A 26,992-nucleotide genomic window follows, 5' to 3' on the forward strand; every position below is an offset into this window, starting at 1 on the left:
TACTTTACATACCGATATCTAGGCGAATTAGCCAGACATGCTAAACGAACTTAAATAATTATCATGCATAAACAGACTCATCTCAGACAAATAATATAAATAAATAATATAACAAAGCATTAAATAATAATTAAAGAACCTGAATAATTTAAACAGTAGTCTTGAACACTCTACCACAAGCTGGTAGGATTTGCTCTCGAATTCTTCAATCAATCAGAAAAATAAAACGAAGGAATAAAAAACTAGACTCTAACGTAAGGTTAGGTCCGGTAAAAGGTACACAATAGTTTCCGGTGTAGAAACTATTGTGCGAAAAATTAATTGAAAGCTAGAAAAGAAAATAGAATTGCAAAAAGGTAAAACAATAAAAATTCTGCAAAGTAATACTATAAAAATATAAGCCTAAACTGCTGGAAGAAGAAAAAATGCGAAAACGGCAAAAGGCGTGGAAAAATCTCCGAACCGAGAGCTTTCCCAATTAGCTGCTATTTATACTGCTACTTGTGTAACTGCTTTCCAAGGGTTTCCGTATACACGGTCTTTTCGTTCCGAGGGTCAAGCGTGGAAATAGCTTTCAACGTGGTCAGTTGCGTTCCTAGTGCCAAAAATATAGGGGAATGGTGTGACGTCCGTCACACCATGTGTGACGCTCGTCACAGGAGTGTGCTTAGTGTGACGCTCGTCACAACCTTTGTGACGCCCGTCACAGGCACATCGTGCGCTTTCTTTGGGCTGGGCTTGGTCTTTGTTATTTGTTTCCTTTTTATTCCTTTTTACACCTCCTTTTCTTCCCTTTTTCACTTTTGCTTCAAAATGGATACCTGACATAAATAGAAAGGAAATACCGCATAATATCTGATAAAATGAGATAAATTAAAGTAAATGATAATATAATCTAATTGAATTAAGTCCTAAAATGTGATATAATTTCATGTTATCAAACTCCCCCATACTTAGATCTTTGCTTGTCCTCAAGCAAAATTCAGTATAGAACTTGTTTTGAAAATTTTAGCCAGATGAAATTTCACAACACACATCAATTCGTATTAGGTCGCATGCAATCCTTGTTTAAAAGTGGCTTGAGTTAAATCTCGACATTAACGACACCGTCACAATCTCAGATAACCCCACCTTATGCAAATCAGTTCGAGTAATGCTATTATAGCTATCCTAGTTCCTTTACTCTTATTTCACCCGTTTTCATTCTAGCGAAATCACATTAAGCCCTTTATCTTGTCGCGCACATAGTGGAGTAACCGGTTAGTGATTCAGATCCCCTTTTAGCTAGAAGTTCTGGTACATAAGTCGGATAACTTCGTTATTCAGTCCATTGCAAATTGCGGGGGATCGGACCGTAGTCCGCCCTACCAAGTTCAGTACCAGATACCTACTGAACCAACTCATAATGGATCTCTCGTATTATACTTTTGCATGATCTGCGACCTTTAGATTAAATGATCTGGTAAGGATCACCTAACTTAATTAGTGCATTTCCTGATATATATATTTTTATGTTACTTTGGGAATCATTCACTTATATTCATCGGTTCTCCACGTAGTTTGCTATTAAGATGGTGCTGACTTCTCGTATAAACTACTCGGGGTTACTATAAAACTAAAAGTTCACGGGATGGGTATAATAGGTACTTATCCTGATCTAACATGTTAAGGTTCTCAGAGTGTTTGGTGGTAATAGTTTTCGTCTTAATTCGTCTCAAGTTTGATAGAATGAGCAACCTTTATACTTATTGGGTGTTGAAATTTTTGTTGTTGTGGCTCATGAAAGTTTGAGGGAATAGATAATAGAAATTGTTCACACTCGGGACTTAACTTAAAATAAATCTAAATTTTTTTTTTTTTTTTTTTTTTTTTTTTTTTATATATATGATGAGAAAGGGAAATAACAAGAAAGGGAAATAACAATGAAAGGAAAAGTACATACTTGTAAAAGAAAAGAAATAGAAAGAACAGGTTTCCCCCCCATACTTAAAATAAACATTGTCCCCAATGTTTGAAGGGAAGGAAATACAATAGGGAAAGGAAAAAAAGAAAGAAACGACAACTAAGGTTGCCTTCCGCCTCTGGTTCTTGGACCTGGTGATCGCTGACGTAAGTCTAAATTGTCGAACCTGCTGAACAACTCAGTAAACCGCTGGTCGGTTATGGCATTCCTAGCATCCTGTTGTTGTTGCATTTGACGCATCATTTGCATCATCTCGACATTCTGTGCCTGCATACCATCAATAGCATCCATGATGTCGTCGTTGGTTGCAGGCCTTCTTCGTCGGCGACGTTGGGAGGATGGGCCAGTTGCATTACCGGAAGGATTGAGCGGGACTGAATGTTGTGTAGGAGGATGATCACCTTGCTCCATATCGTCAAACTCGTCTGTGGGCGGGTTTGTTTGTGAAGGCTCGGTGGCTTCGGGGGCGTTTAAATCATAGAGGTGGCGGTCGGGGTTTGTGACATCAGTTAGCGCGATATTTGGTAGAACAACGCTTGGGACTGCCTGGTTGTTCACCATAAGATAATATCCTCCGCCTACTCTGTTCTTAATCAGGCGGCTGGATCGACAGTAGCTGATATCCATAGATAGGGGAGGTAGAGATTCTAAAGTTTGGAGTTTATCCCCTAGGTTTAGGCCAAGTGCTATGGTGGTAATTAATCCACCAATTATAAAAGGTTGCCGGCCTCTAGCACATAAGGTGCGGATATGATGAAATAGAAAGGAGGCGGCGTTTACCTTAGTATCCGGTTCGAAGACGCATTGGAGGAAGAATAGCTCCTTTGAGTTGACCTTGTTGTTGTTTGGTCTTCCAAAAACTGTGTTTTGCAGGATGCGGATAAAGTACCGGATAGTTGGGTTATGTATATGGGAAAGAAGGAGCTCTTCCTAGTTGTAGGCATCTATACCAGAAATTTTCTTGAAAAGGCCGAAAACGTCAACTGTGTTCCAGTTTGAGTTTGGAGGGATTCTGGGATGTACCTGACCTTCTATGGGAAATTGTAGCATGGTACTCAATTGGTTTTGGGTTAAGGTGTACTCGGTGTTAAACATACGGAACGTTGCGGCACCGGTTAAAAATTCGTCTTCACCGGTGGGAGTGGTGTAGTCGTATGAACTTAAGAATTCTAAGGTTAGGGATGGGTAGGTGGGTTGATTATGAGTGCAAAGGAAGGTTAAGTCGGCTAGGCGGAGCATCCATTCGATACCTTGGAGTAATCCTAATTGTTGTAAACAAGTTAAATCGGGATACCTGGTGGAAACGACGCCTCGCTGTTGGAAACGCTCGAATTGCTCCCTTTGATAATTTTCATCTTCGGATCGGAAGATGATATTTCCGAAATTCTGATTTCCTGCCATTGTGATGAATGAATTTTTGAAGGAGTGATTTGGAAAGAAAAGAAATGTATTTGATAGGAGAGAATGGTTTGTGGTGAATGAAGGAAGGTTTGGTGGGTATTTATAGGAAAAGAATTTGGAAGTTGGAAAGGAAGTGGTTGAAAAGTGAATGAATGTGGGTAAATGTGAATAAATGGGGAAGGTAAAAAGTTGAAGGGGTGTAACGTTCGTCTCCAACGGCTCCTTAACGTTCACCTAGTCTGAAGGGCGTTACGCTCGTCACAGGGGTGTGACGGTCGTAACAGGCAGTTAGCGTGACGCCCGTGACAGAATGTGTGACGCTCGTCACACTGTCTGTTTGGCTAATGTTCAGCTAGCGTCCTTCAGGTAAGTTATTATATATTATTATTTATTTTTTGTTGTTTGCTACTGATTGATTTATTCTGCAATTTAATTTCTGCTGCATGCTTATTCTACTTTGTATAATAATAAGTCATAGGTAGTAACAGTAGAGAACATAATAGCTATTGCATAGTAAAATTAAATAAATAGCTTCAATAAAATGATCATAATGTAATATTGGAAAGAAGAACAAAAGAAATGCGAAAAGGAAACAAATGCGAACATGAATTCAAATAACATTAATGAATAATCTAGCTTAAAACTAAATAACTAAGAAAAACAAATAAATACTATCCATCTGCACGATCTCTGGCCGGAGGAACAAAAGAGTTAACACGATGTAGCAACTCGTGAAACTGATCTGTCATACTGCTCATGTACCCTAGAACTTCGTGTCTCATGTCAGTAAATTCTTCTCTGAGGGCGTCTTGTTCTGACATCAAAGCTTCAATGGCGGTGTTGTAATCAGTTCCGGGCATATGATGCCGGAAGTCGGATACTGCTGATTCTTCGGTCTGAACAGGCTGAGGAGGAGGGTCGATATCATAATAGCCAGATGGTGTCTGGGGGTCAGATTCAGTATAAGGGATCTGGTCATCATAAGTCTCATAGTCATCACAAATCTCATAGTCCTGGATGGATTCAGTGGATCTAGCAGGAGAGGGGGTTTCGTTCAGATTGTAGAGCCAGTTACTGTGGTTATGAACACTAGTCCTAGGATCGGGCATGGTGAATAGGCAAAGAACTTGGTTATCAATAATAAGCTCAAACTCGTCAGACCCTAGGTTTGCTATGAACATAGTGTTGAAGAGGAAGGGTATACTCATAGTAGTAATGCCACAAAAAGGGCTTAGGTCAAGCATAGGCTGACGTAATCCAATAGCATTACCTATCATAGTTATCAAACCGCCTATTCTAATGGGTGCTCGCTCATCTTGGATCAGGTGGTCTAAATTAGCTAACATAAAAGTGGCACCGTTTACTGGACGGTTCTGGGAAGCACAAAATATGATGAAGAGTTCATCACGTGAAACTGAAGTACTGTTTGGCTTCTTCCCAAATAAAGTGTGGGTCAGGATCTTATGGAAATAGCGGAAGGCCGGGTTGTGTATGTTTCCAGAGAGAAACTCATGTTCCTCGGGCTCGTCATTTCCAGTCAATTTACCCCAAAAGTGTTCAAGTTCTCTATATTCAAAAAGTTCTTCCTGGCTTACTGTGAATGTGTCAAAGGAGGTAGGAAAACCCAAAAGGTTGGTAAAGTCTCTAATATTAAATTGGTACTCCATGTTGAACATTCTGAACTGGATAAAACCTCTGCTAATTCCTTTTCCATGGCTGGGTAGATAGATTAATGAGCTAAGGAATTCTAGTGTGAGTCTCCGGTAGGTGGTGAAATGTCTTCGGATAGGGGATGTCTCCCATCCTATCTGATTCAGCAAATACAGGACACTTTGTCTCAGTCCAAGGGCAGTCATAGCCCAATCATCAGCATATAAACTAGGTAGCATCTCTCTAGTGGCTAGTTCTTCAAACTTTTGTTTCTGAGCCATCCCTCTGAATTTGATACCCATACGATCAATATGTCCCATCTGGTTAGTGTTAGCTAGAGAAAAGAAAACATGAGTTTTAGTCAGGATTTGGCCAAATGCCGAAAGAAGAAAAAAAGTTATTATTAAATTAAAATGAATTAGGAATGAATACTAAACAGAAATTAAAAGAATAATTAAGGAAGAAATAGGAAGATAATAATAATAATATAAGGAAATAATATAATAATTTGTGGGTTGTCTCCCACTAAGCGCTTTGTTTAGATGTCGCAAGCTCGACAAGGAAACAGTTAAATATAATCTATTAATCCTGGGGGCATTTCGTCTATATGTAGGATTTGCGAATCTCCATTGGTTTCCGCATAGTGATAGTGTTTTAGACGTTGCCCGTTTACGGTGAACGGTTCAGTGGATTTGCCTTTAATTTCTATCGCTCCACTGGGAAAAATGTTAGTGATATGAAAAGGACCTGACCATCTGGATCGTAGTTTTCCCGGGAATAACTTTAGTCTAGAGTTAAATAAAAGGACTGCGTCGCCTTGCTTGAAGATTTTCCTTGATATACGCTTGTCATGCCATTGTTTTGTTCTTTCTTTATAGATTCTGGCATTTTCATAGGCGTCTCTTCTGAGTTCCTCTAATTCGTTTATGTCAAGGATTCTCTTTTCACCGGCGGCTTTATAGTTTAGATTCAGATTTCTAATAGCCCAATAGGCTTTATGTTCTAATTCTACCGGGAGGTGGCAGGATTTTCCATAAATGAGCTTAAATGGGGTCGTCCCTATGGGGGTTTTATAAGCAGTTCGGTATGCCCACAAAGCTTCTGGTAATTTCAATGACCAGTCTTTCCTTGAATTGGCGACTGTTTTTTCTAGTATTTGCTTGATTTCTCTGTTAGATACTTCCACTTGTCCACTGGTCTGAGGGTGGTAAGGTGTCGCTATCCTATGTCTCACGCCATATTTAAACAATAGTTTTTCGAGTACCTTGGATATAAAGTGCGATCCACCATCACTGACTACTATTCTTGGGATGCCAAATCTCGGAAATATTATATTCTTAAAGAGTTTAGTTACTACTCGGGTGTCATTTGTTGGAGAAGCTATAGCTTCGATCCATTTTGATACGTAGTCAACTGCCACGAGTATGTATTTGTTACCGAAAGAGGATGGAAAAGGTCCCATGAAGTCTATTCCCCACACGTCGAAGATCTCTACTTCCAAAATACCTTTTTGTGGCATCTCGTCACGTCTAGATATGTTTCCTGTGCGTTGACATCTGTCACATTCCTTAATAGCCGCATGTACGTCCTTCCATATAGTTGGCCAATAAAAGCCGGCTTGTAGGATTCTAGAGCAGGTCTTGGATGTACTTGTGTGTCCACCATAAGGAGCGGAGTGGCAGTGTTGGATTATGTTTTTCACCTCTTCTTCGGGTATGCATCGACGGAAAATACCATCGGGGCCCCTTTTGAAAAGTAAGGGATCATCCCAGTAATAGTGTTTTATATCGTAGAAGAATCGTTTCTTCTGTTGGTAGGATAAGGTAGGTGGAACTATTCCGGCAGCTAAATAATTTACGAGATCAGCGTACCATGGTGTGACAGATATAGCTAAGGTGGTTTCTACTTGTTTGTCGGAGTTGTTCTCTTCCAAAGTAGCTATAAGTTTATCGTACGAGAAATCATCGTTAATTGAGGTTCTTTCCGGTTCAAGGTTCTCAAGTCTAGAGAGGTGGTCTGCTACTACGTTTTCAGTTCCTTTCTTGTCTTTGATTTCTAAATCGAACTCTTGTAGCAACAAGATCCATCTTAGGAGTCTAGGTTTAGCATCCTTTTTTGTTAAAAGGTACTTGATAGCAGCGTGATCAGTGTAAACTATTATTTTGGCTCCGACCAAGTAGGAACGAAATTTGTCTAGCGCAAATACAACTGCTAGGAGTTCTTTCTCGGTAGTGGCATAATTCATTTGCGCTTCATCTAGGGTTCTACTTGCGTAATATATAACGTGAAGCTTTTTATCCTTTCGTTGTCCTAAAACAGCACCTACAGCATAATCGCTGGCATCACACATTATTTTGAATGGCTCATTCCAGTCGGGTGTCTGCATTATGGGTGCGGAGATCAATGCTTGCTTAAGCGCTTGAAATGCTTTTAAACAGTTATCGTCGAATATGAAATCAGCATCTTTCATCAATAGTTCGGTTAAAGGTTTAGTTATCTTAGAGAAGTCTTTGATGAATCGTCGGTAAAAACCGGCGTGTCCTAAGAAGCTTCGTACTTCTCTCACGGTTCTTGGGGGTTGAAGGTTTTCGATTACCTCTATTTTGGCTTTGTCTACTTCAATTCCTCTGTTCGAGATGATGTGTCCTAAAACAATTCCTTCTTGTACCATAAAATGACACTTCTCCCAGTTAAGTACTAAGTTTACTTTTACACATCGCTCAAGAACTCTTTCTAGGTTTTCAAGGCATTCTTCAAAACTTTGTCCGTATACGGAAAAGTCATCCATAAATACTTCCATGATGTTTTCGAGAAAGTCGGCGAAAATTGCCATCATGCATCTTTGAAAGGTTGCGGGAGCATTACACAGGCCAAACGGCATTCGTCTATAAGCGAAGGTACCAAAAGGGCACGTAAACGTTGTCTTTTCTTGGTCATCAGGGTGAATTGGTATTTGAAAAAAACCTGAATAACCGTCTAGATAACAGAAATGTGAATGTTTTGCTAATCGTTCTAACATCTGGTCAATGAATGGTAAAGGGAAATGATCTTTTCGGGTTGCTTTGTTTAGTTTCCTATAGTCAATGCACATTCTCCATCCCGATTCGATTCGTTTAGTTATAGTTTCTCCTTTTTCGTTTTCAATAACGGTTATGCCTCCTTTCTTTGGTACTACGTGTACAGGACTAACCCATTTGCTATCAGATATAGGATATATAGTGCCTGCTTCTAACAACTTGGTTATTTCCTTCTTTACTACCTCACTCAGGATCGGATTTAGTCTCCTCTGGTGTTCCCTAGAGGTTTTACAGTCTTCTTCTAGCATGATGCGGTGCATACAAATAGAAGGACTTATTCCTTTAAGATCGGTGATGTGGTAACCTAGTGCGGTTGGATACTTTCTTAAGATATGTAGGAGTTTTTCTGTTTCGAGTCTTCCTAGGTCTGCATTAACTATCACAGGTCGTTCAAGTTCTAAGTCTAGGAATTCATATCTCAGATTTTTGGGAAGTGTTTTCAGGTCAGGGGTTGGTTTGTTAAGACATTGCGTCGGGTCCGGTGTTATTGCTAAACATTGGTTAGATTTGTCTTTTAAAAGATAGTCTGATGATTTGTCTTCTCCTAGCTCTGCTTCTTTTATGCATTCATCGATGATATCCATGAAGTAACATGTATCTTCTATTGCAGGTGCTTTCAAGAATTGGGAAAGAATGAACTCAATTTTCTCTTCACCTACTTCGAAGGTGAGTCGTCCTCGTTTTACGTCTATGATTGCACCGGCAGTTGCTAAGAACGGTCTTCCCAGTATAATGGGTGTAATATCATCTTCTCTAATGTCCATAATTGTAAAATCAGTTGGAATGTAGAATTGACCTATGCGTACGGGAACGTTTTCAAGAATTCCTACAGGATATTTGATGGAACGATCTGCTAGTTGCACAGACATTTTGGTTGGTCTTAATTCTCCCATTTCCAATTTCTTACATATGGATAAAGGCATAACGCTAATTCCGGCTCCTAAATCGCATAGGGCTTTGTCGATGACAAATTTTCCTATGTGATAGGGTATAGAGAAACTACCCGGATCCTTGAGTTTAGGAGGCATGTTTTGGATTATAGCGCTACATTCGGCAGGGAGTGTAACGGTTTCGCTATCTTCAAGTTTCCTTTTATTAGAAAGAATTTCTTTTAAGAATTTAGCATAGGAGGGCATCTGGGTAATAGCTTCGGTGAACGGAATTGTAACGTTTAACTGTTTAAGGAGATCAACAAATTTTCTAAATTGGCCCGCATCTTTGGTTTTAACAAGCCTTTGAGGGTAAGGGATAGGTGGTTTGTAAGGTGGTGGAGGTACATAAGGTTCCTTCTTTTCTGTGGTTTCCTTATTACTCTCTTCCTTTTCCTTAGGTTCACTTTCCTCAGTTGATTTCTTAGGGTTTTGGTTTTCTATCCTTGGATCAGACGGTCCTTCCACTTCCGTTCCACTTCTTAATATAATTGCATGAGCGTGGCTTCTCGGGTTAGGTTGGGGTTGTCCAGGGAATGTACCAGTTGGGGCAGCAGTAGGTGCTTGTTGTTGAGCTACTTGTGAAATTTGTGTTTCCAGCATTTTGTTATGGGTAGCCAAGGTATCTACTTTGCTTGCTAGTTGTTTAAGTTGTTCGCCAGTGTGTACATTCTGGTTTAAGAAATCTTTGTTGGTTTGTTGTTGGGAAGCTATAAAGTTTTCCATCATGATTTCCAAGTTGGATTTCCTAGGGGCGTTATTGTTAGGCATGGATGGGTTCGGTTTCTGATATCCCGGAGGTATAGCTGGGGCTTGATTTGGAGGCTGTCCAGGTGCGTACAAAGCATTATTACTCTTGTATGAAAAGTTTGGATGGTTCTTCCAATTTGAGTTATAGGTATTCGAGTAAGGGCTTCCTTGAGCATAGTTTACTTGCTCTGCTTGGATTCCTGTCAAGAGTTGACAATCCGTAGGAGTGTGACCTTGGATTCCACAGACCTCGCAATTCTGAGTTATAGCCACCACGGCGGTTGGAGGCGATACATTTAAACTTTCAATCTTCTGGACCAGAGCATCCACTTTTGCATTAACGTGATCAAGGTTACTTATCTCGTACATGCCAGTTTTCGTTTGAGGCTTTTCCACCATTGTTCGTTCGGTTCCCCACTGATAGTGGTTTTGGGCCATGCTTTCGATAAGCTGGTAGGCATCAGCATAAGGTTTGTTCATTAGTGCACCACCTGCAGCGGCGTCTATTGTTAACCTTGTGTTGTACAAGAGACCATTATAAAATGTGTGAATTACTAACCAGTCTTCCAAACCATGGTGTGGGCAAAGTCTCATCATGTCTTTGTATCTTTCCCATGCTTCGAAAAGAGACTCGTTATCTTTCTGTTTAAATCCGTTTATCTGGGCTCTTAACATAGCTGTTTTGCTTGGCGGAAAGTATCGGGCAAGAAAAACTTTCTTCAACTCGTTCCAGGTGGTGACAGAGTTTGAAGGGAGAGACTGAAGCCATCTTCGAGCGCTATCTCTTAATGAGAAAGGAAAAAGACGAAGTCGAATTGCTTCCGAAGTGACACCATTAGCTTTAACAGTATCAGCGTATTGGACAAATACGGATAAATGAAGATTTGGATCCTCGGTAGGATTTCCAGAGAATTGGTTCTGTTGCACAGCCTGCAACAGCGAAGGTTTAAGTTCGAAGTTGTTTGCTTCGATTGCGGGCGGAGCAATACTTGAATGCGGCTCATCTTGAGATGGAGCGGCGTAATCTCTAAGAGCACGAGCTGGTTCTGCCATCTCGGGTATCGAAGGAAAAAGGTTTTTGAAATCAGGAAGTTCTACAGGAGGGAGATTGTTTGCAGCACGATATTCCCGAATTCGTCGTAGGACTCGGAGATATAGTTCGATATCGTTGATTCGTAAATAGAGCGGTTCGCCTTGTGAGCGAGTGCGTGGCATACAAATCAACGAAAGAAAGAATAGAAGAAAAAGAAACCTTAGTCTCTACAGCGTAACGGAAGAGTTACGATATCGACTAAATAAAAGTCCCCGGCAACGGCGCCAAAAACTTGATCGCGACTTTATGAGTCGAATTTGGGGTACAAACTGCAAGTGCACAGTTCTATCGCGTAGTTTTAAAAGATATCGATCCCACAGGGACTTATGAATCGATATACCGTTATCTAAGGTTACTTCGTAAAGCTAAGGTGAACAATGTTTGATTGTTTGGGGGAAAGCTAAAAACTAAACTAAGATCTAGATTAAATATTAATAAAGCGGATATCGGTATGTAGTTCGTCGTAATTAGGGAATCAATTCTTTGTCGGTTTCTTGGTTTTAAAATGAATCTTTTCAGTCGACTCTATTGATTAAAAGTTTTATCTCAAACTCTCGCTCTGTTGAATAAACCATGATTTTATGTTAATGTAGCTGTCACTTATAATTAAGTCAAAAAACCATTTTTTGAAAGCAATACAGTCCATAGAAACTCTTTTTAAGAAAACACTAATCGTTTAAACACCCTTATCTCAAACTCTCGCTCTGTTGACTTAGGTTATATAATTAAATTCAAATGCTTAACTCTCGTCCTCACATTCAATCTTTAAAAATACTTTTTGGAAAAGATTAGAATTTAATTAACTCTAAAAATTGCTCTCGCCCTGATCTAGAATTAATGTCCAATTTACACTGTCCAGTTAAAACCTCAAACTCTCGCTCTATTGATTTTAACTTCTTTATGTCTTTTACTTTCGTACAAAAACTTTGTTATTAAACCTGTAAATTGAGACCGTAAAAAGAGTGATTTTAATTTTAAATCTAATTAAACCAACTTAGTTTTGATCCCTTATTCCGCTTACTTTACATACCGATATCTAGGCGAATTAGCCAGACATGCTAAACGAACTTAAATAATTATCATGCATAAACAGACTCATCTCAGGCAAATAATATAAATAAATAATATAACAAAGCATTAAATAATAATTAAAGAACCTGAATAATTTAAACAGTAGTCTTGAACACTCTACCACAAGCCGGTAGGATTTGCTCTCGAATTCTTCAATCAATCAGAAAAATAAAACGAAGGAATAAAAAACTAGACTCTAACGTAAGGTTAGGTCCGGTAAAAGGTACACAATAGTTTCCGGTGTAGAAACTATTGTGCGAAAAATTAATTGAAAGCTAGAAAAGAAAATAGAATTGCAAAAAGGTAAAACAATAAAAATTCTGCAAAGTAATACTGATCGCTCGACTGTGTGAGTCGAGAATGGGATACAAACTGCAAGTGCACAGTTCTATCGCGTAGTTTTAAAAGATATCGATCCCACAGGGACTTATGAATCGATATACCGTTATCTAAAGTTACTACGTAAATCTAAGGTGAAGATGTTTGATTGTTTGGGGAAAAACTAAGAGCTAAACTAATGTCTAGATTAAATATCAATAAAACGGATATCGGTATGTAGTTCGTCAAAACTAGGGAATCAAGTCTTTGTCGGTTTCTAGGTTTTTAAAATAAATCGTTTCAGTTAACTTTATTGGTTAAAGGTTTTATCTCAAACTCTCGCTCTGTTGAATAAACCATGATTTTATATTAATGTTGCTGTCACTTATAATTAAGTCAAAAACCATATTTTGAAAGTAATAAAGTTGCAGAAACTCTTTTTAAGAAAACACTGACCGTTTTAAACACCCTTATCTCAAACTCTCGCTCTGTTGACTTAGGTTATATGATTAAATCCAAATGCTTAACTCTCGTCCTCACATTCGATCTTTAAAATACTTTTTGGAAAAGGTCAGAATTTAATTGACTCTAAAACTTGCTCTCGCCCTGATCTAGAATTAATGCCTAACTCACACTGTCCAGTCAAAACCTCAAACTCTCGCTCTATTGGTTTTAACTTCTTTATGTTCTTCACTTTTTGTAAAAAATCTTGTTATTAAACCTGTAAGCTGAGACCGTAAAAAGATTGATTCTAATTTTAAGTTTAGATAGACCGACTCAGTCTCGACCCCTTTTTCTGCTTACTTTACATACCGATACCTAGGCAAATTAGCCAGACATGCTAAATAAATAAGAATTTATATCATGCATAAACAGACTCATTCCAGGCAAGCAATATGAATAAACAATAGAATAAAACATTAAAAATTAAATAACGATTAAAGAACCTGAATGCGTAATACAATGGTCTTGAACACTCCACCACAAGCCGGTAGGATTTGTTCTTGGATTCTTCAATTAAACAGTAAATTAAATCAAGGAAATAAAACTGGAATATAACGTAAGGTTAAATCCGGTATAAAGTTGCACAGTAGTTTCCGGTGTAGAAACTACTACGCGAAAAATATCTAAAAGCTAAAAACGGGGAAGATAAATTGCCAGGGAAAAGAGAAAGTAAAACTTGCAAAAGAAATAAATAAAATGAACAATGCTGGAAAGGAAGAAAAATAAGCAAAGGCGTGAAAAATAAATTTGGCAGAGCTTCCGCAAAACTGAGCGTGCAAAAACTGTGTGTCTGAAAGTTCCCAATTAGCTGCTATTTATACAGCTGCTGGTGTAACTACTTTTCAAGGGTTTCCGTGTGCGTGGTCTCGTTCCGAGGGTTAAGCGTGCGTGGAAGTAGGCTTCAACGTGGTCAGTTGAGTTCCTTGCGCCAAAAATATAGAGGACTGGTGTGACGTTCGTCACACCATGTGTGACACTCGTCACAGGAGTGCTTTTAGTGTGACGCTCGTCACACTCCTTGTGACGCCCGTCACAGGGGCAACGTGCGCTTTCTTTGGGCTGGGCTTGGTCTTGGTTATTTGTTTCCTTTTTATTGCTTTTTACACCTCCTTTTCTTCCCTTTTTCACTTTTGCTTCAAAATGGGTACCTGATGTAAATAGAAAAGAAATACTGCATAATATCTGATAAAATGGGATAAATTAAAGTAAATGATAATATAATCTAATTAAGTTAAGTCTTAAAATGTGATATAATTTCGTGTTATCAAACTCCCCCATACTTAAATCTTTGCTTGTCCTCAAGCAAAATTCAGTATAGTAAAAGTTTTAGCCAGATGAAATTTTAAAGCACACATCAATTCGTACTAGGTTGCCAATGGATTTTTGTTTAGGAGGACTTGAGTTTAATCTTGACATCAACAACTACCGTTACAACTTAGATAACCCTACCTTATGCCAATCAGTTTCAAGTACCCTATGATAGCTATCCTGGTTCCTTTAGTCTTATTTTACCCGTTTTCATTCTAGCGAAATCACATTAAGCCCTTTATCTTTTCGCGCACATAGTGGAGTAACCGGTTAGTGATTATGATCCGCTTTTAGCTAGAAGTTCTGGTACATAAGTCGGATAACTTCATTATTCAGTCCATTGCAAATTGCGGGGGATCGAACCGTAGTCCGCCCTACCAAGTTCAGTACCAGATTCCTACTGAACCAACTCGTAATGGGTCTTTCGTATTGTGCTTTTGCATGATCTGCAACCTTTAGATTAAATGATCTGGTAAGGATCACCTAATTTAATTAGTGCATTTCTTGATATATTTATGTATCTTAGGTTACTTTGGGGATCATTCACTTATATTCATCGGCTCTCCACGTAGTTTGCTATTAAGATGGTGCTGACTTCTGTATAAACTACTTGGGGTTACTATAAAACTAAAAGTTCAAGGAATCGGTATAATAGGTACTTATCCTGATCTAACATATTGAGGTTCTCAGAGCGTTGTTATGGTAATGATTTTGTTTTGATTTCACTCAAATTTTATAGAGTAGGCGACCTTTATATTTATTGGGTGTGTTAAAATTTTTGTTATGGCTCAGGAAATTGAGGGGAATAGATAATAGAAAATTTTTCACACTTGGGAACTTAACTTAAAATAAATATATATTATAAAATTTTTTTTTTTTTTTTTCATAATAAGAAAGGGAAATAACAATGAAAGGGAAAATAACATACTTGAAAAGAAATGAGAATGGAAAGAATATTGTTTCCCCCCCATACTTAAACTAAACATTGTCCTCAGTGTTTTAAGGAAATGAAATACAAGATGGAAAGGAAAAAGAAAATAACAACTAAGGCTGCCTTCCGCCTCTGGTTCTTGGACCTGGTGATCTTTGACGTATGTCTAAGTTGTCGAACCTGTTGAACAACTCAGTAAACCGCTGGTCGGTTATGGCATTCCGAGCATCCTGTTGCTGTTGCATTTGACGCATCATCTGCATCATATCTGCATTCTGTGCCTGCATACCATCGATAGCATCCATAATGTCGTCGTTGGTCGCAGGTCGTCTTCGTCGACGACGTTGGGAGGATGGGCCGGCTGCATTACTGGAAGGGTTTAGCGGGACTGATTGTTGTGTTGGCGGATGATCACCTTGTTCCATTTCTGCAAACTCATCTGTTTGCTGGTTTGTTTGTGAAGGCTCGGTGGTTTCAGGAGCGCTAAGATCGTAGAGGTGGCGGTCCGGGTTTGTGACATCGGTTAGGGTGGTATTGGGTAGCACAACACTTGGGACTGCTTGGTTGTTCACCATAAGATAATAGCCTCCGCCTACTCTGTTTTTAATCAGGCGGCTGGAGCGGCAATAGCTGATATCCATAGACAGGGGAGGTAAGGATTCTAAAGTTTGGAGTTTATCCCCTAGGTTCAGGCCAAGTGCTATGGAGGTTATTAATCCACCAATGATAAAGGGTTGCCGGCCTCTAGCACATAAGGTGCGGATATGATGAAAGAGAAAAGAGGCGGCGTTTACCTTAGTATCCGGTTCGAAAACGCACTGGAGGAAAAATAACTCCTTTGAGTTGACCTTACTGTTGTTTGGTCTTCCAAAAAGTGTGTTTTGCAGGATACGGAGAAAATAACGGATGGTGGGGTTATGGATGTGGGAGAGAAGGAGTTCTTCCCAGTTGTAGGTATTTATACCGGAAATTTTCTTAAAAAGATCGAAAACTAGAACTGTGTTCCAGTTTAAGGTTGGAGGGATTCTGGCATGAAGCAGACCTTCTGTGGGAAATTGTAGCATGGCACTCAATTCGCGTTGGGTTAGAGAGTACTCGGTGTTAAACATACGGAAGGTTGCCGTACCGGTTAGAAATTCACCTTCACCGGCGGGAGTGGTGTAGTCGTAAGAACTTAGGAATTCTAAGGTTAGGGAAGGGTAGGTGGGTTGGTTATGAGTGCAAAGGAAGGTTAAATCGGCTTTACGGAGCATCCACTCGATACCTTGGAGTAAGCCTAATTGTTGCAAGCAAGGTAAATCGGGGTACCTGGTGGAAGCGACGCCTCGCTGTTGGAAGCGCTCGAATTGCTCTTGCTGATAGTTGTCATCTCCGGATCGGAAGATGATATTTCCGAAATTTTGATTTCCCGCCATTGTGATGAATTTTTGAAGGGATGATTTGGAAAGAAAAAGAAATGTATGTGATATGAGAGAATTGTTTTGTGGTGAATGAAGGAAGTTTTGGTAGGTATTTATAGGAGAAGGATTGGAAGATTGAAAGAAAAAGTGGTTGAAAAGTAATTAAGTGTGGTAAATGAAAAATGAATGGGGAATGTAAAAAGGTAAGGGGTGTAACGTTCGTCTCCAACGGCTCCTTAACGTTCACTTGTCTGAAGGGTGTTACGCTCGTCACAGGGCTGTGACGCTCGTAACAGGCACTAAGCGTGCCGTTCGTCATGGAGTGTGTGACGCTCGTCACACATCCTTTTTGGCAAGGCTTAGTAGCGCTTCACAGAATCACTTTGGTAGGTATTTTAATGTTTCATTTTGCTTATGATCATTTTTTAGTATGCAATTTTAATGCATTGCGCATGCTTACTTGCTTTGTATAATAATAATGGGTAACAACACTAGAGCGTAACAGGCATTGCATAATAAAATTAACTAAACAGCTTCAATAAAAAGGATCATAATGTATTACAGGAAGGGAAAATAATGAAATGAAATAGAAATAAACATGAATTCAAACAACATTAATGAAAAAATCTAGCCTAAAACTAAATAACTTAGAAAGAAAAATAACTAAATTCCATCTATCTTCGGATCTCTGGCCGGAGGAGCAAAAGAGTTAACATGATGCCGTAACATACGTAACTGACTTGCCGTGCTGCTCATGTGTTCTAGGACTGCAAGTCTCAAGCTGTGGAAATCTTCCCTGAGGGCGTTTTGTTCTGACATCAAAGCTTCAATGACGGTTTTAATATCTGTTCCTGGCATATGATGTCGGAGATCAGGCATGGCTGATTCTTCGGTCAGGACAGGCTGAGGAGGAGGATCAATATCATAGTAGCCGGATGGAGTCTGAGGGTCAGATTCAGCAAGAGAGATATGGTCAACATAGTGCTCATAGTCATCACAAATCTCATAATCCTGGATGGATTCAGTGGATCCAGCAGGAGTTGGGGTTTCATTCAGGTTATAGAGCCAGTTCCTTTGGTTATGAACACTAGTTCTAGGATCGGGCATGGTGAATAGGCAGAGAACCTGGTTATCAATAATAAGCTCGAACTCATCAGACCCTATGTTTGCTATAAACATAGTGTTGAAGAGGAAAGGTATACTCAGAGTAGTAATGCCACAAAAAGGGTTCAGGTCAAGCATAGGCTGACGTAATCCAATAGCATTACCTATCATAGTTATCAGGCCACCTATTCTAATGGGTGCTCGCTCATCCTGGATAAGGTGGTCCAAATTAGCTAACATAAAAGTAGCACCGTTTACTGGACGGTTCTGGGAAGCACAAAATATGATGAAGAGTTCATCACGTGAAACTGAAGTACTATTTGGCTTCTTCCCAAATAAAGTGTGGGTCAGGATCTTATGGAAATAGCGAAAAGCCGGGTTATGTATGTTTCCAGAGAGAAACTCATGTTCTTCGGGCTCATCATTTCCAGTCAGCTTACCCCAAAAGTGTTCCAGCTCTCTATATTCAAAAAGTTCTTCCTGGCTTATAGTGAATGTATCAAAGGAGGTAGGAAAACCCAAAAGGTTGGTGAAGTCTCTAATATTAAATTGGTACTCCATGTTGAACATTCTGAATTGGATAAAACCTCTGGTAATTCCTTTTCCATGGCTAGGTAGATAGATTAATGAACTAAGGAATTCTAGTGTGAGTCTCCGGTAGGTGGTGAAATGTCTCAGGATAGGGGAGGTCTCCCATCCTATCTGATTCAGCAAAAACAGGACACTCTGTCTCAGTCCAAGGGCAGTCATAGCCCAATCATCAGCATATAAACTAGGTAGCATCTCTCTAGCGGCTAGTTCTTCAAACCTTCGTTTCTGAGCCATACCTCTGAACTTGATGCCCATACGGTCAAAATGTCCCATCTGGTTAGTGTTAACTAGAGAAAAGAAAACATGAGTTTAAGTCAGGATTTGGCCAAATGCCGAAAGAAGGAAAGAATTATTATAATTATATGGATATATTTTTTTCTTTTTGAATAAATCAATAATGAATACTAAATAGAAATTAAAAGAATAATTAAGAGAAAAATAGAGAAATGATAATAATAATAGAATAATAAAATAGCAAATTAATTTGTGGGTTGTCTCCCACTAAGCGCTTTGTTTAAACGTCGCAAGCTCGACAAAGAAACTGTTAAATATAGTCTATGAGTCCTGGGGGCGTTTCGTCTAAGTGTAGAATTTGCGAATCTTCGTTGGTTTCCGCATAGTGATAATGTTTCAGACGCTGCCCGTTTACGGTGAACGGTTCTGTAGATTGTCCTTTTATTTCTACCGCTCCACTGGGAAAGATTTTAGTGATATGGAAAGGTCCTGACCATCTGGATCGTAGTTTTCCCGGGAATAATTTTAGTCTGGAGTTAAATAAAAGTACTGCGTCGCCTTGCTTGAAGATTTTCCTTGATATACGCTTGTCATGCCATTGTTTTGTTCTTTCTTTATAGATTTTGGCATTTTCATAGGCGTCTCTTCTGAGTTCCTCTAATTCGTTTATGTCAAGGATTCTCTTTTCACCGGCGGCTTTGTAATTCAGATTTAAATTTCTAATAGCCCAATAGGCTTTATGTTCTAATTCTACCGGGAGGTGACAGGATTTTCCATAAATGAGCTTAAATGGGGTCGTCCCTATGGGGGTTTTATAAGCAGTTCGGTATGCCCATAAAGCTTCTGGTAGTTTCAATGACCAATCTTTCCTTGAAGTGGCGACCGTTTTCTCTAGTATTTGCTTGATTTCTCTGTTAGATACTTCCACTTGTCCACTGGTTTGAGGGTGGTAAGGTGTTGCTATCCTATGTCTCACTCCATATTTAAGTAGTAGTTTTTCGAGTACCTTGGATATAAAGTGCGATCCACCATCACTGACTACTATTCTTGGGATGCCAAATCTCGGAAATATTATATTTTTAAAGAGTCTAGTTACTACTCGGGTGTCATTTGTTGGAGAAGCTATAGCTTCGATCCATTTTGATACGTAGTCAACCGCCACGAGTATGTATTTGTTACCGAAAGAGGGTGGAAAGGGTCCCATGAAGTCTATCCCCCACACGTCAAAAATCTCTACTTCCAAAATACCTTTTTGTGGCATCTCGTCACGTCTAGATATGTTTCCCGTGCGTTGACATCTGTCACACTCCTTAATAGCCGCATGTACGTCCTTCCATATAGTTGGCCAATAAAAGCCAGCTTGTAGGATTTTAGAGCAGGTCTTGGATGTACTTGTGTGTCCACCATAAGGCGCGGAGTGACAGTGTTGGATTATATTTTCTACCTCTTCTTCGGGTACACATCGACGGAAAATACCATCGGGGCCTCTTTTGAAAAGTAAGGGATCATCCCAGTAATAGTGTTTTATGTCGTGGAAGAATCGTTTCTTCTGCTGGTAAGATAAAGTAGGTGGAACTATTCCGGCAGCTAAATAATTGACTAGATCAGCGTACCATGGTATGACAGATATAGCTAAGGTGGTTTCTACTTGCATGTCGGAGTTGTTCTCTTCCAAAGTAGCTATGAGTTTGTCATACGAGAAATCATCATTAATGGATGTTCTTTCTGGTTCAAGGTTCTCAAGTCTAGAGAGGTGGTCTGCTACTACGTTTTCAGTTCCTTTCTTGTCCTTGATTTCTAAGTCGAATTCTTGTAGTAACAAGATCCATCTTAGGAGTCTAGGTTTAGCATCCTTTTTTGTTAGAAGGTACCTGATAGCAGCGTGATCAGTGTAAACTATTATTTTGGCTCCTACCAAGTAAGAACGAAATTTATCTAGCGCAAATACCACTGCTAGGAGTTCTTTTTCGGTTGTGGCATAATTCATCTGTGCTTCATCCAGGGTTCTGCTAGCGTAATATATAACATGAAGCTTTTTATCCTTTCTTTGTCCTAAAACAGCACCTACAGCATAATCACTGGCATCGCACATTATTTCGAATGGTTCATTCCAGTCTGGTGTCTGCATAATGGGTGCGGAGATCAATGCTTGTTTAAGAGTTTGAAATGCTTTTAAACAGTTATCGTCGAATATGAATTCAGCATCTTTCATTAATAGTCCGGTTAAGGGTTTAGTTATCTTAGAGAAGTCTTTGATGAATCGTCGGTAAAAACCGGCGTGTCCTAAAAAGCTTCGTACTTCTCTCACGGTTCTTGGGGGTTGAAGATTTTCGATTACCTCTATTTTGGCTTTGTCTACTTCAATTCCTCTGTTCGAGATGATGTGTCCCAAAACAATTCCTTCTTGTACCATAAAGTGGCACTTTTCCCAATTAAGTACTAAGTTTACTTTTACACATCGCTCAAGAACTCTTTCCAGGTTTTCAAGGCATTCTTCGAAACTTTGTCCGTATACAGAAAAGTCATCCATAAATACTTCCATGATGTTTTCGAGAAAGTCGGCGAAAATTGCCATCATGCATCTTTGAAAAGTTGCAGGGGCATTACACAGACCAAACGGCATTCGTCTATAAGCGAAGGTACCAAAAGGGCATGTGAATGTTGTCTTTTCTTGGTCATCAGGGTGAATTGGTATTTGAAAGAAGCCTGAATAACCGTCTAAATAACAGAAATGTGAATGTTTAGCTAATCGTTCTAACATTTGGTCAATGAATGGTAAAGGGAAATGATCTTTTCGGGTTGCTTTGTTTAGTTTTCTATAATCAATGCACATTCTCCATCCCGATTCGATTCGTTTAGTTATAGTTTCTCCTTTTTCGTTTTCAATAACGGTTATGCCTCCTTTCTTTGGTACAACGTGTACAGGACTGACCCATTTGCTATCAGATATAGGATATATAATACCTGCTTCCAATAACTTGGTTATTTCTTTCTTTACTACCTCACTTAGGATCGGATTTAGTCTTCTCTGGTGTTCCCTAGAGGTTTTACCGTCTTCTTCTAACATGATGCGGTGCATACAAATAGAAGGGCTTATTCCTTTAAGATCGGTTATGTGGTATCCTAGTGCGGTTGGATATTTTCTTAAGATATGTAGGAGTTTTTCTGTTTCGAGTCTTCCTAGATCTGCATTGACTATCACAGGTCGTTCAAGTTCTAAGTCTAGGAATTCATATCTCAGATTTTTGGGAAGTGTTTTCAAATCAGGGGTTGGTTTGTTAAGACACTGCGTAGGGTCCGGTGTTATTGCTAAGCATTGTTTAGATTTGTCTTCTCCTGACTCTGCTTCTTTTATGCATTCATCGATGATATCCATGAAGTAACATGTATCTTCTATTGCAGGTGCTTTCAAGAATTGGGAAAGAATGAATTCAATTTTTTTTCACCTACTTCGAAGGTGAGTCATCCTCGTTTTACGTCTATGATTGCACCGGCAGTTGCTAAGAATGGTCTTCCTAGTATAATAGGTGTCGTATCATCTTCTCTAATGTCCATAATTGTGAAGTCAGTGGGAATGTAAAACTGACCTATGCGTACGGGAACGTTTTCAAGGATTCCTACAGGATATTTGATGGAACGATCTGCTAATTGCACAGACATTTTGGTCGGTCTTAATTCTCCCATTTCCAGTCTCTTACATATGGATAAAGGCATAACGCTAATTCCGGCTCCTAAATCGCATAAGGCTTTGTCGATGACAAATTTTCCTATGTGACAGGGTATAGAGAAGCTACCCGGATCCTTGAGTTTAGGGGGCATGTTTTGGATTATAGCGCTACATTCGGCAGGGAGTGTAACGGTTTCGCTATCCTCAAGTTTCCTCTTATTAGAAAGAATTTCTTTTAAGAATTTAGCATATGAGGGCATCTGCGTAATAACATCGGTAAACGGAATTGTAACGTTTAATTGTTTAAGGAGATCAACAAATTTTCTAAATTGGCCTACATCTTTGGTTTTAACAAGCCTTTGAGGGTAAGGTATAGGTGGTTTGTAAGGTGGTGGAGGTACATAAGGTTCCTTCTTTTCTAGGGTATCCTTATTACTCTCTTCCTTTTCCTTAGGTTCACTTTCCTCAGTAGATTTCTTAGGGTTTTGGTTTTCTATCCTTGGATCAGACGGTCCTTCCACTTCCGTTCCACTTCTTAATATAATTGCATGAGCTTGGCTTCTCGGATTAGGTTGGGGCTGTCCAGGGAATGTACCAGTTGGTGCAGCAGTAGGTGCTTGTTGTTGAGCTACTTGAGATATTTGTGTTTCTAACATTTTGTTATGGGTAGCCAAGGCATCTACTTTGCTTGCTAGTTGTTTAAGTTGTTCGCCAGTGTGTATGTTCTGGTTTAAGAAATCTTTATTGGTTTGTTGTTGGGAAGCTATAAAGTTTTCCATCATGATTTCCAAGTTGGATTTTCTAGGGGTATTATTGTTAGGATTCGGTTTCTGATATCCCGGAGGTACAGATGGGGTTTGATTCGGAGACTGTCCAGGTGCGTATAAAGCATTATTACTCTTATATGAAAAGTTTGGATGGTTCTTCCAATTTGGGTTATAGGTATTCGAATAGGGGCTTCCTTGAGCATAGTTTACTTGCTCTGTTTGGATTCCAGTCAAGAGTTGACATTCCGCAGGAGTGTGGCCTTGGATTCCACAGACCTCGCAATTCTGAGTTATAGCAACCACGGCGGTTGGAGGTGATACGTTTAAACTTTCAATCTTCTGGACCAAAGCATCCACTTTTGCATTAACGTGATCAAGGTTACTTATCTCGTACATGCCAGTTTTCGGTTGAGGTTTTTCCACTGTTGTTCGTTCGGTTCCCCACTGATAGTGGTTTTGGGCCATGCTCTCGATAAGCTGGTAAGCATCAGCATAAGGTTTGTTCATTAGTGCACCACCTGCAGCGGCGTCTATTGTTAACCTTGTATTGTATAAGAGACCATTATAAAATGTGTGAATTACTAACCAGTCTTCCAAACCATGGTGTGGGCAAAGTCTCATCATGTCTTTGTATCTTTCCCATGCTTCGAAAAGAGACTCGTTGTCTTTCTGTTTAAATCCGTTTATCTGGGCTCTTAACATAGCTGTTTTGCTTGGTGGAAAATATCGGGCAAGAAAAACTTTCTTCAACTCGTTCCATGTGGTGACTGAGTTGGAAGGGAGAGATTGAAGCCATCTTCTAGCGCTATCTCTTAATGAGAAAGGAAAAAGACGAAGTCGAATTGCCTCTGAAGTGACACCATTAGCTTTAACAGTATCAGCGTATTGAACAAATACGGATAAATGAAGGTTTGGATCTTCGGTAAGATTTCCAGAGAATTGGTTCTGTTGCACAGCCTGCAACAACGAAGGTTTAAGTTCAAAGTTGTTTGCTTCGATTGCGGGCGGAGCAATACTTGAATGCGGTTCATCTTGCGATGGAGCGGCGTAATCTCTAAGAGCACGAGCTGGTTCTGCCATCTCGGTTAAAGAAGGAAAAATGTTTTTGATATCAGGAAGGTTTATAGGAGGGAGATTGTTTTCAGCACGATATTCCCGAATTCGTCGTAAGACTCGGAGATATAGTTCGATATCGTTGATTCGTAAATAGAGCGGTTCGCCTTGAGAGCGAGTGCGTGGCATACAAATCAACGAAAGAAAGAAAATAGAAGAAAAAGAAACCTTAGTCTCTACAGCGTAACGGAAGAGTTACGATATCGATTGAATAAAAGTCCCCGGCAACGGCGCCAAAAACTTGATCGCTCGACTGTGTGAGTCGAGAATGGGATACAAACTGCAAGTGCACAGTTCTATCGCGTAGTTTTAAAAGATATCGATCCCACAGGGACTTATGAATCGATATACCGTTATCTAAAGTTACTACGTAAATCTAAGGTGAAGATGTTTGATTGTTTGGGGAAAAACTAAGAGCTAAACTAATGTCTAGATTAAATATCAATAAAACGGATATCGGTATGTAGTTCGTCAAAACTAGGGAATCAAGTCTTTGTCGGTTTCTAGGTTTTTAAAATAAATCGTTTCAGTTAACTTTATTGGTTAAAGGTTTTATCTCAAACTCTCGCTCTGTTGAATAAACCATGATTTTATATTAATGTTGCTGTCACTTATAATTAAGTCAAAAACCATATTTTGAAAGCAATAAAGTTGCAGAAACTCTTTTTAAGAAAACACTGACCGTTTTAAACACCCTTATCTCAAACTCTCGCTCTGTTGACTTAGGTTATATGATTAAATCCAAATGCTTAACTCTCGTCCTCACATTCGATCTTTAAAAATACTTTTTGGAAAAGGTCAGAATTTAATTGACTCTAAAACTTGCTCTCGCCCTGATCTAGAATTAATGCCTAACTCACACTGTCCAGTCAAAACCTCAAACTCTCGCTCTATTGGTTTTAACTTCTTTATGTTCTTCACTTTTTGTAAAAAATCTTGTTATTAAACCTGTAAGCTGAGACCGTAAAAAGATTGATTCTAATTTTAAGTTTAGATAGACCGACTCAGTCTCGACCCCTTTTTCTGCTTACTTTACATACCGATACCTAGGCAAATTAGCCAGACATGCTAAATAAATAAGAATTTATATCATGCATAAACAGACTCATTCCAGGCAAGCAATATGAATAAACAATAGAATAAAACATTAAAAATTAAATAACGATTAAAGAACCTGAATGCGTAATACAATGGTCTTGAACACTCCACCACAAGCCGGTAGGATTTGTTCTTGGATTCTTCAATTAAACAGTAAATTAAATCAAGGAAATAAAACTGGAATATAACGTAAGGTTAAATCCGGTATAAAGTTGCACAGTAGTTTCCGGTGTAGAAACTACTACGCGAAAAATATCTAAAAGCTAAAAACGGGAAGATAAATTGCCAGGGAAAAGAGAAAGTAAAACTTGCAAAAGAAATAAATAAAATGAACAATGCTGGAAAGGAAGAAAAATAAGCAAAGGCGTGAAAAATAAATTTGGCAGAGCTTCCGCAAAACTGAGCGTGCAAAAACTGTGTGTCTGAAAGTTCCCAATTAGCTGCTATTTATACAGCTGCTGGTGTAACTACTTTTCAAGGGTTTCCGTGTGCGTGGTCTCGTTCCGAGGGTTAAGCGTGCGTGGAAGTAGGCTTCAACGTGGTCAGTTGAGTTCCTTGCGCCAAAAATATAGAGGACTGGTGTGACGTTCGTCACACCATGTGTGACGCTCGTCACAGGAGTGCTTTTAGTGTGACGCTCGTCACACTCCTTGTGACACCCGTCACAGGGGCAACGTGCGCTTTCTTTGGGCTGGGCTTGGTCTTGGTTATTTGTTTCCTTTTTATTGCTTTTTACACCTCCTTTTCTTCCCTTTTTCACTTTTGCTTCAAAATGGGTACCTGATGTAAATAGAAAAGAAATACTGCATAATATCTGATAAAATGGGATAAATTAAAGTAAATGATAATATAATCTAATTAAGTTAAGTCTTAAAATGTGATATAATTTCGTGTTATCAAATACTATAAAAATATAAGCCTAAACTGCTGGAAGAAGAAAAAATGCGAAAACGGCAAAAGGCGTGGAAAAATCTCCGAACCGAGAGCTTTCCCAATTAGCTGCTATTTATACTGCTACTTGTGTAACTGCTTTCCAAGGGTTTCCGTATACACGGTCTTTTCGTTCCGAGGGTCAAGCGTGGAAATAGCTTTCAACGTGGTCAGTTGCGTTCCTAGTGCCAAAAATATAGGGGAATGGTGTGACGTCCGTCACACCATGTGTGACGCTCGTCACAGGAGTGTGCTTAGTGTGACGCTCGTCACAACCTTTGTGACGCCCGTCACAGGCACATCGTGCGCTTTCTTTGGGCTGGGCTTGGTCTTTGTTATTTGTTTCCTTTTTATTCCTTTTTACACCTCCTTTTCTTCCCTTTTTCACTTTTGCTTCAAAATGGATACCTGACATAAATAGAAAGGAAATACCGCATAATATCTGATAAAATGAGATAAATTAAAGTAAATGATAATATAATCTAATTGAATTAAGTCCTAAAATGTGATATAATTTCATGTTATCAAACTCCCCCATACTTAGATCTTTGCTTGTCCTCAAGCAAAATTCAGTATAGAACTTGTTTTGAAAATTTTAGCCAGATGAAATTTCACAACACACATCAATTCGTATTAGGTCGCATGCAATCCTTGTTTAAAAGTGGCTTGAGTTAAATCTCGACATTAACGACACCGTCACAATCTCAGATAACCCCACCTTATGCAAATCAGTTCGAGTAATGCTATTATAGCTATCCTAGTTCCTTTACTCTTATTTCACCCGTTTTCATTCTAGCGAAATCACATTAAGCCCTTTATCTTGTCGCGCACATAGTGGAGTAACCGGTTAGTGATTCTGATCCCCTTTTAGCTAGAAGTTCTGGTACATAAGTCGGATAACTTCGTTATTCAGTCCATTGCAAATTGCGGGGGATCGGACCGTAGTCCGCCCTACCAAGTTCAGTACCAGATACCTACTGAACCAACTCATAATGGATCTCTCGTATTATACTTTTGCATGATCTGCGACCTTTAGATTAAATGATCTGGTAAGGATCACCTAACTTAATTAGTGCATTTCCTGATATATATA

The 26,992-nt window shown here is 39.2% G+C and overlaps 2 pseudogenes; both read left to right on the forward strand.

Moving 5' to 3' along the window:
- The first annotated feature begins 10,338 nt into the window (after positions 1-10,338).
- Positions 10,339-10,438, forward strand: LOC127123991 (uncharacterized; annotated as a pseudogene).
- A 12,915-nt stretch (positions 10,439-23,353) lies between these two features.
- On the forward strand, positions 23,354-23,453 carry LOC127124299 (uncharacterized; annotated as a pseudogene).
- Positions 23,454-26,992: the final 3,539 nt, after the last annotated feature.

This window comes from Lathyrus oleraceus, chromosome 2 (genome assembly GCF_024323335.1).
Source record: "Lathyrus oleraceus cultivar Zhongwan6 chromosome 2, CAAS_Psat_ZW6_1.0, whole genome shotgun sequence".
Classification (NCBI taxonomy): domain Eukaryota; kingdom Viridiplantae; phylum Streptophyta; class Magnoliopsida; order Fabales; family Fabaceae; genus Lathyrus; species Lathyrus oleraceus.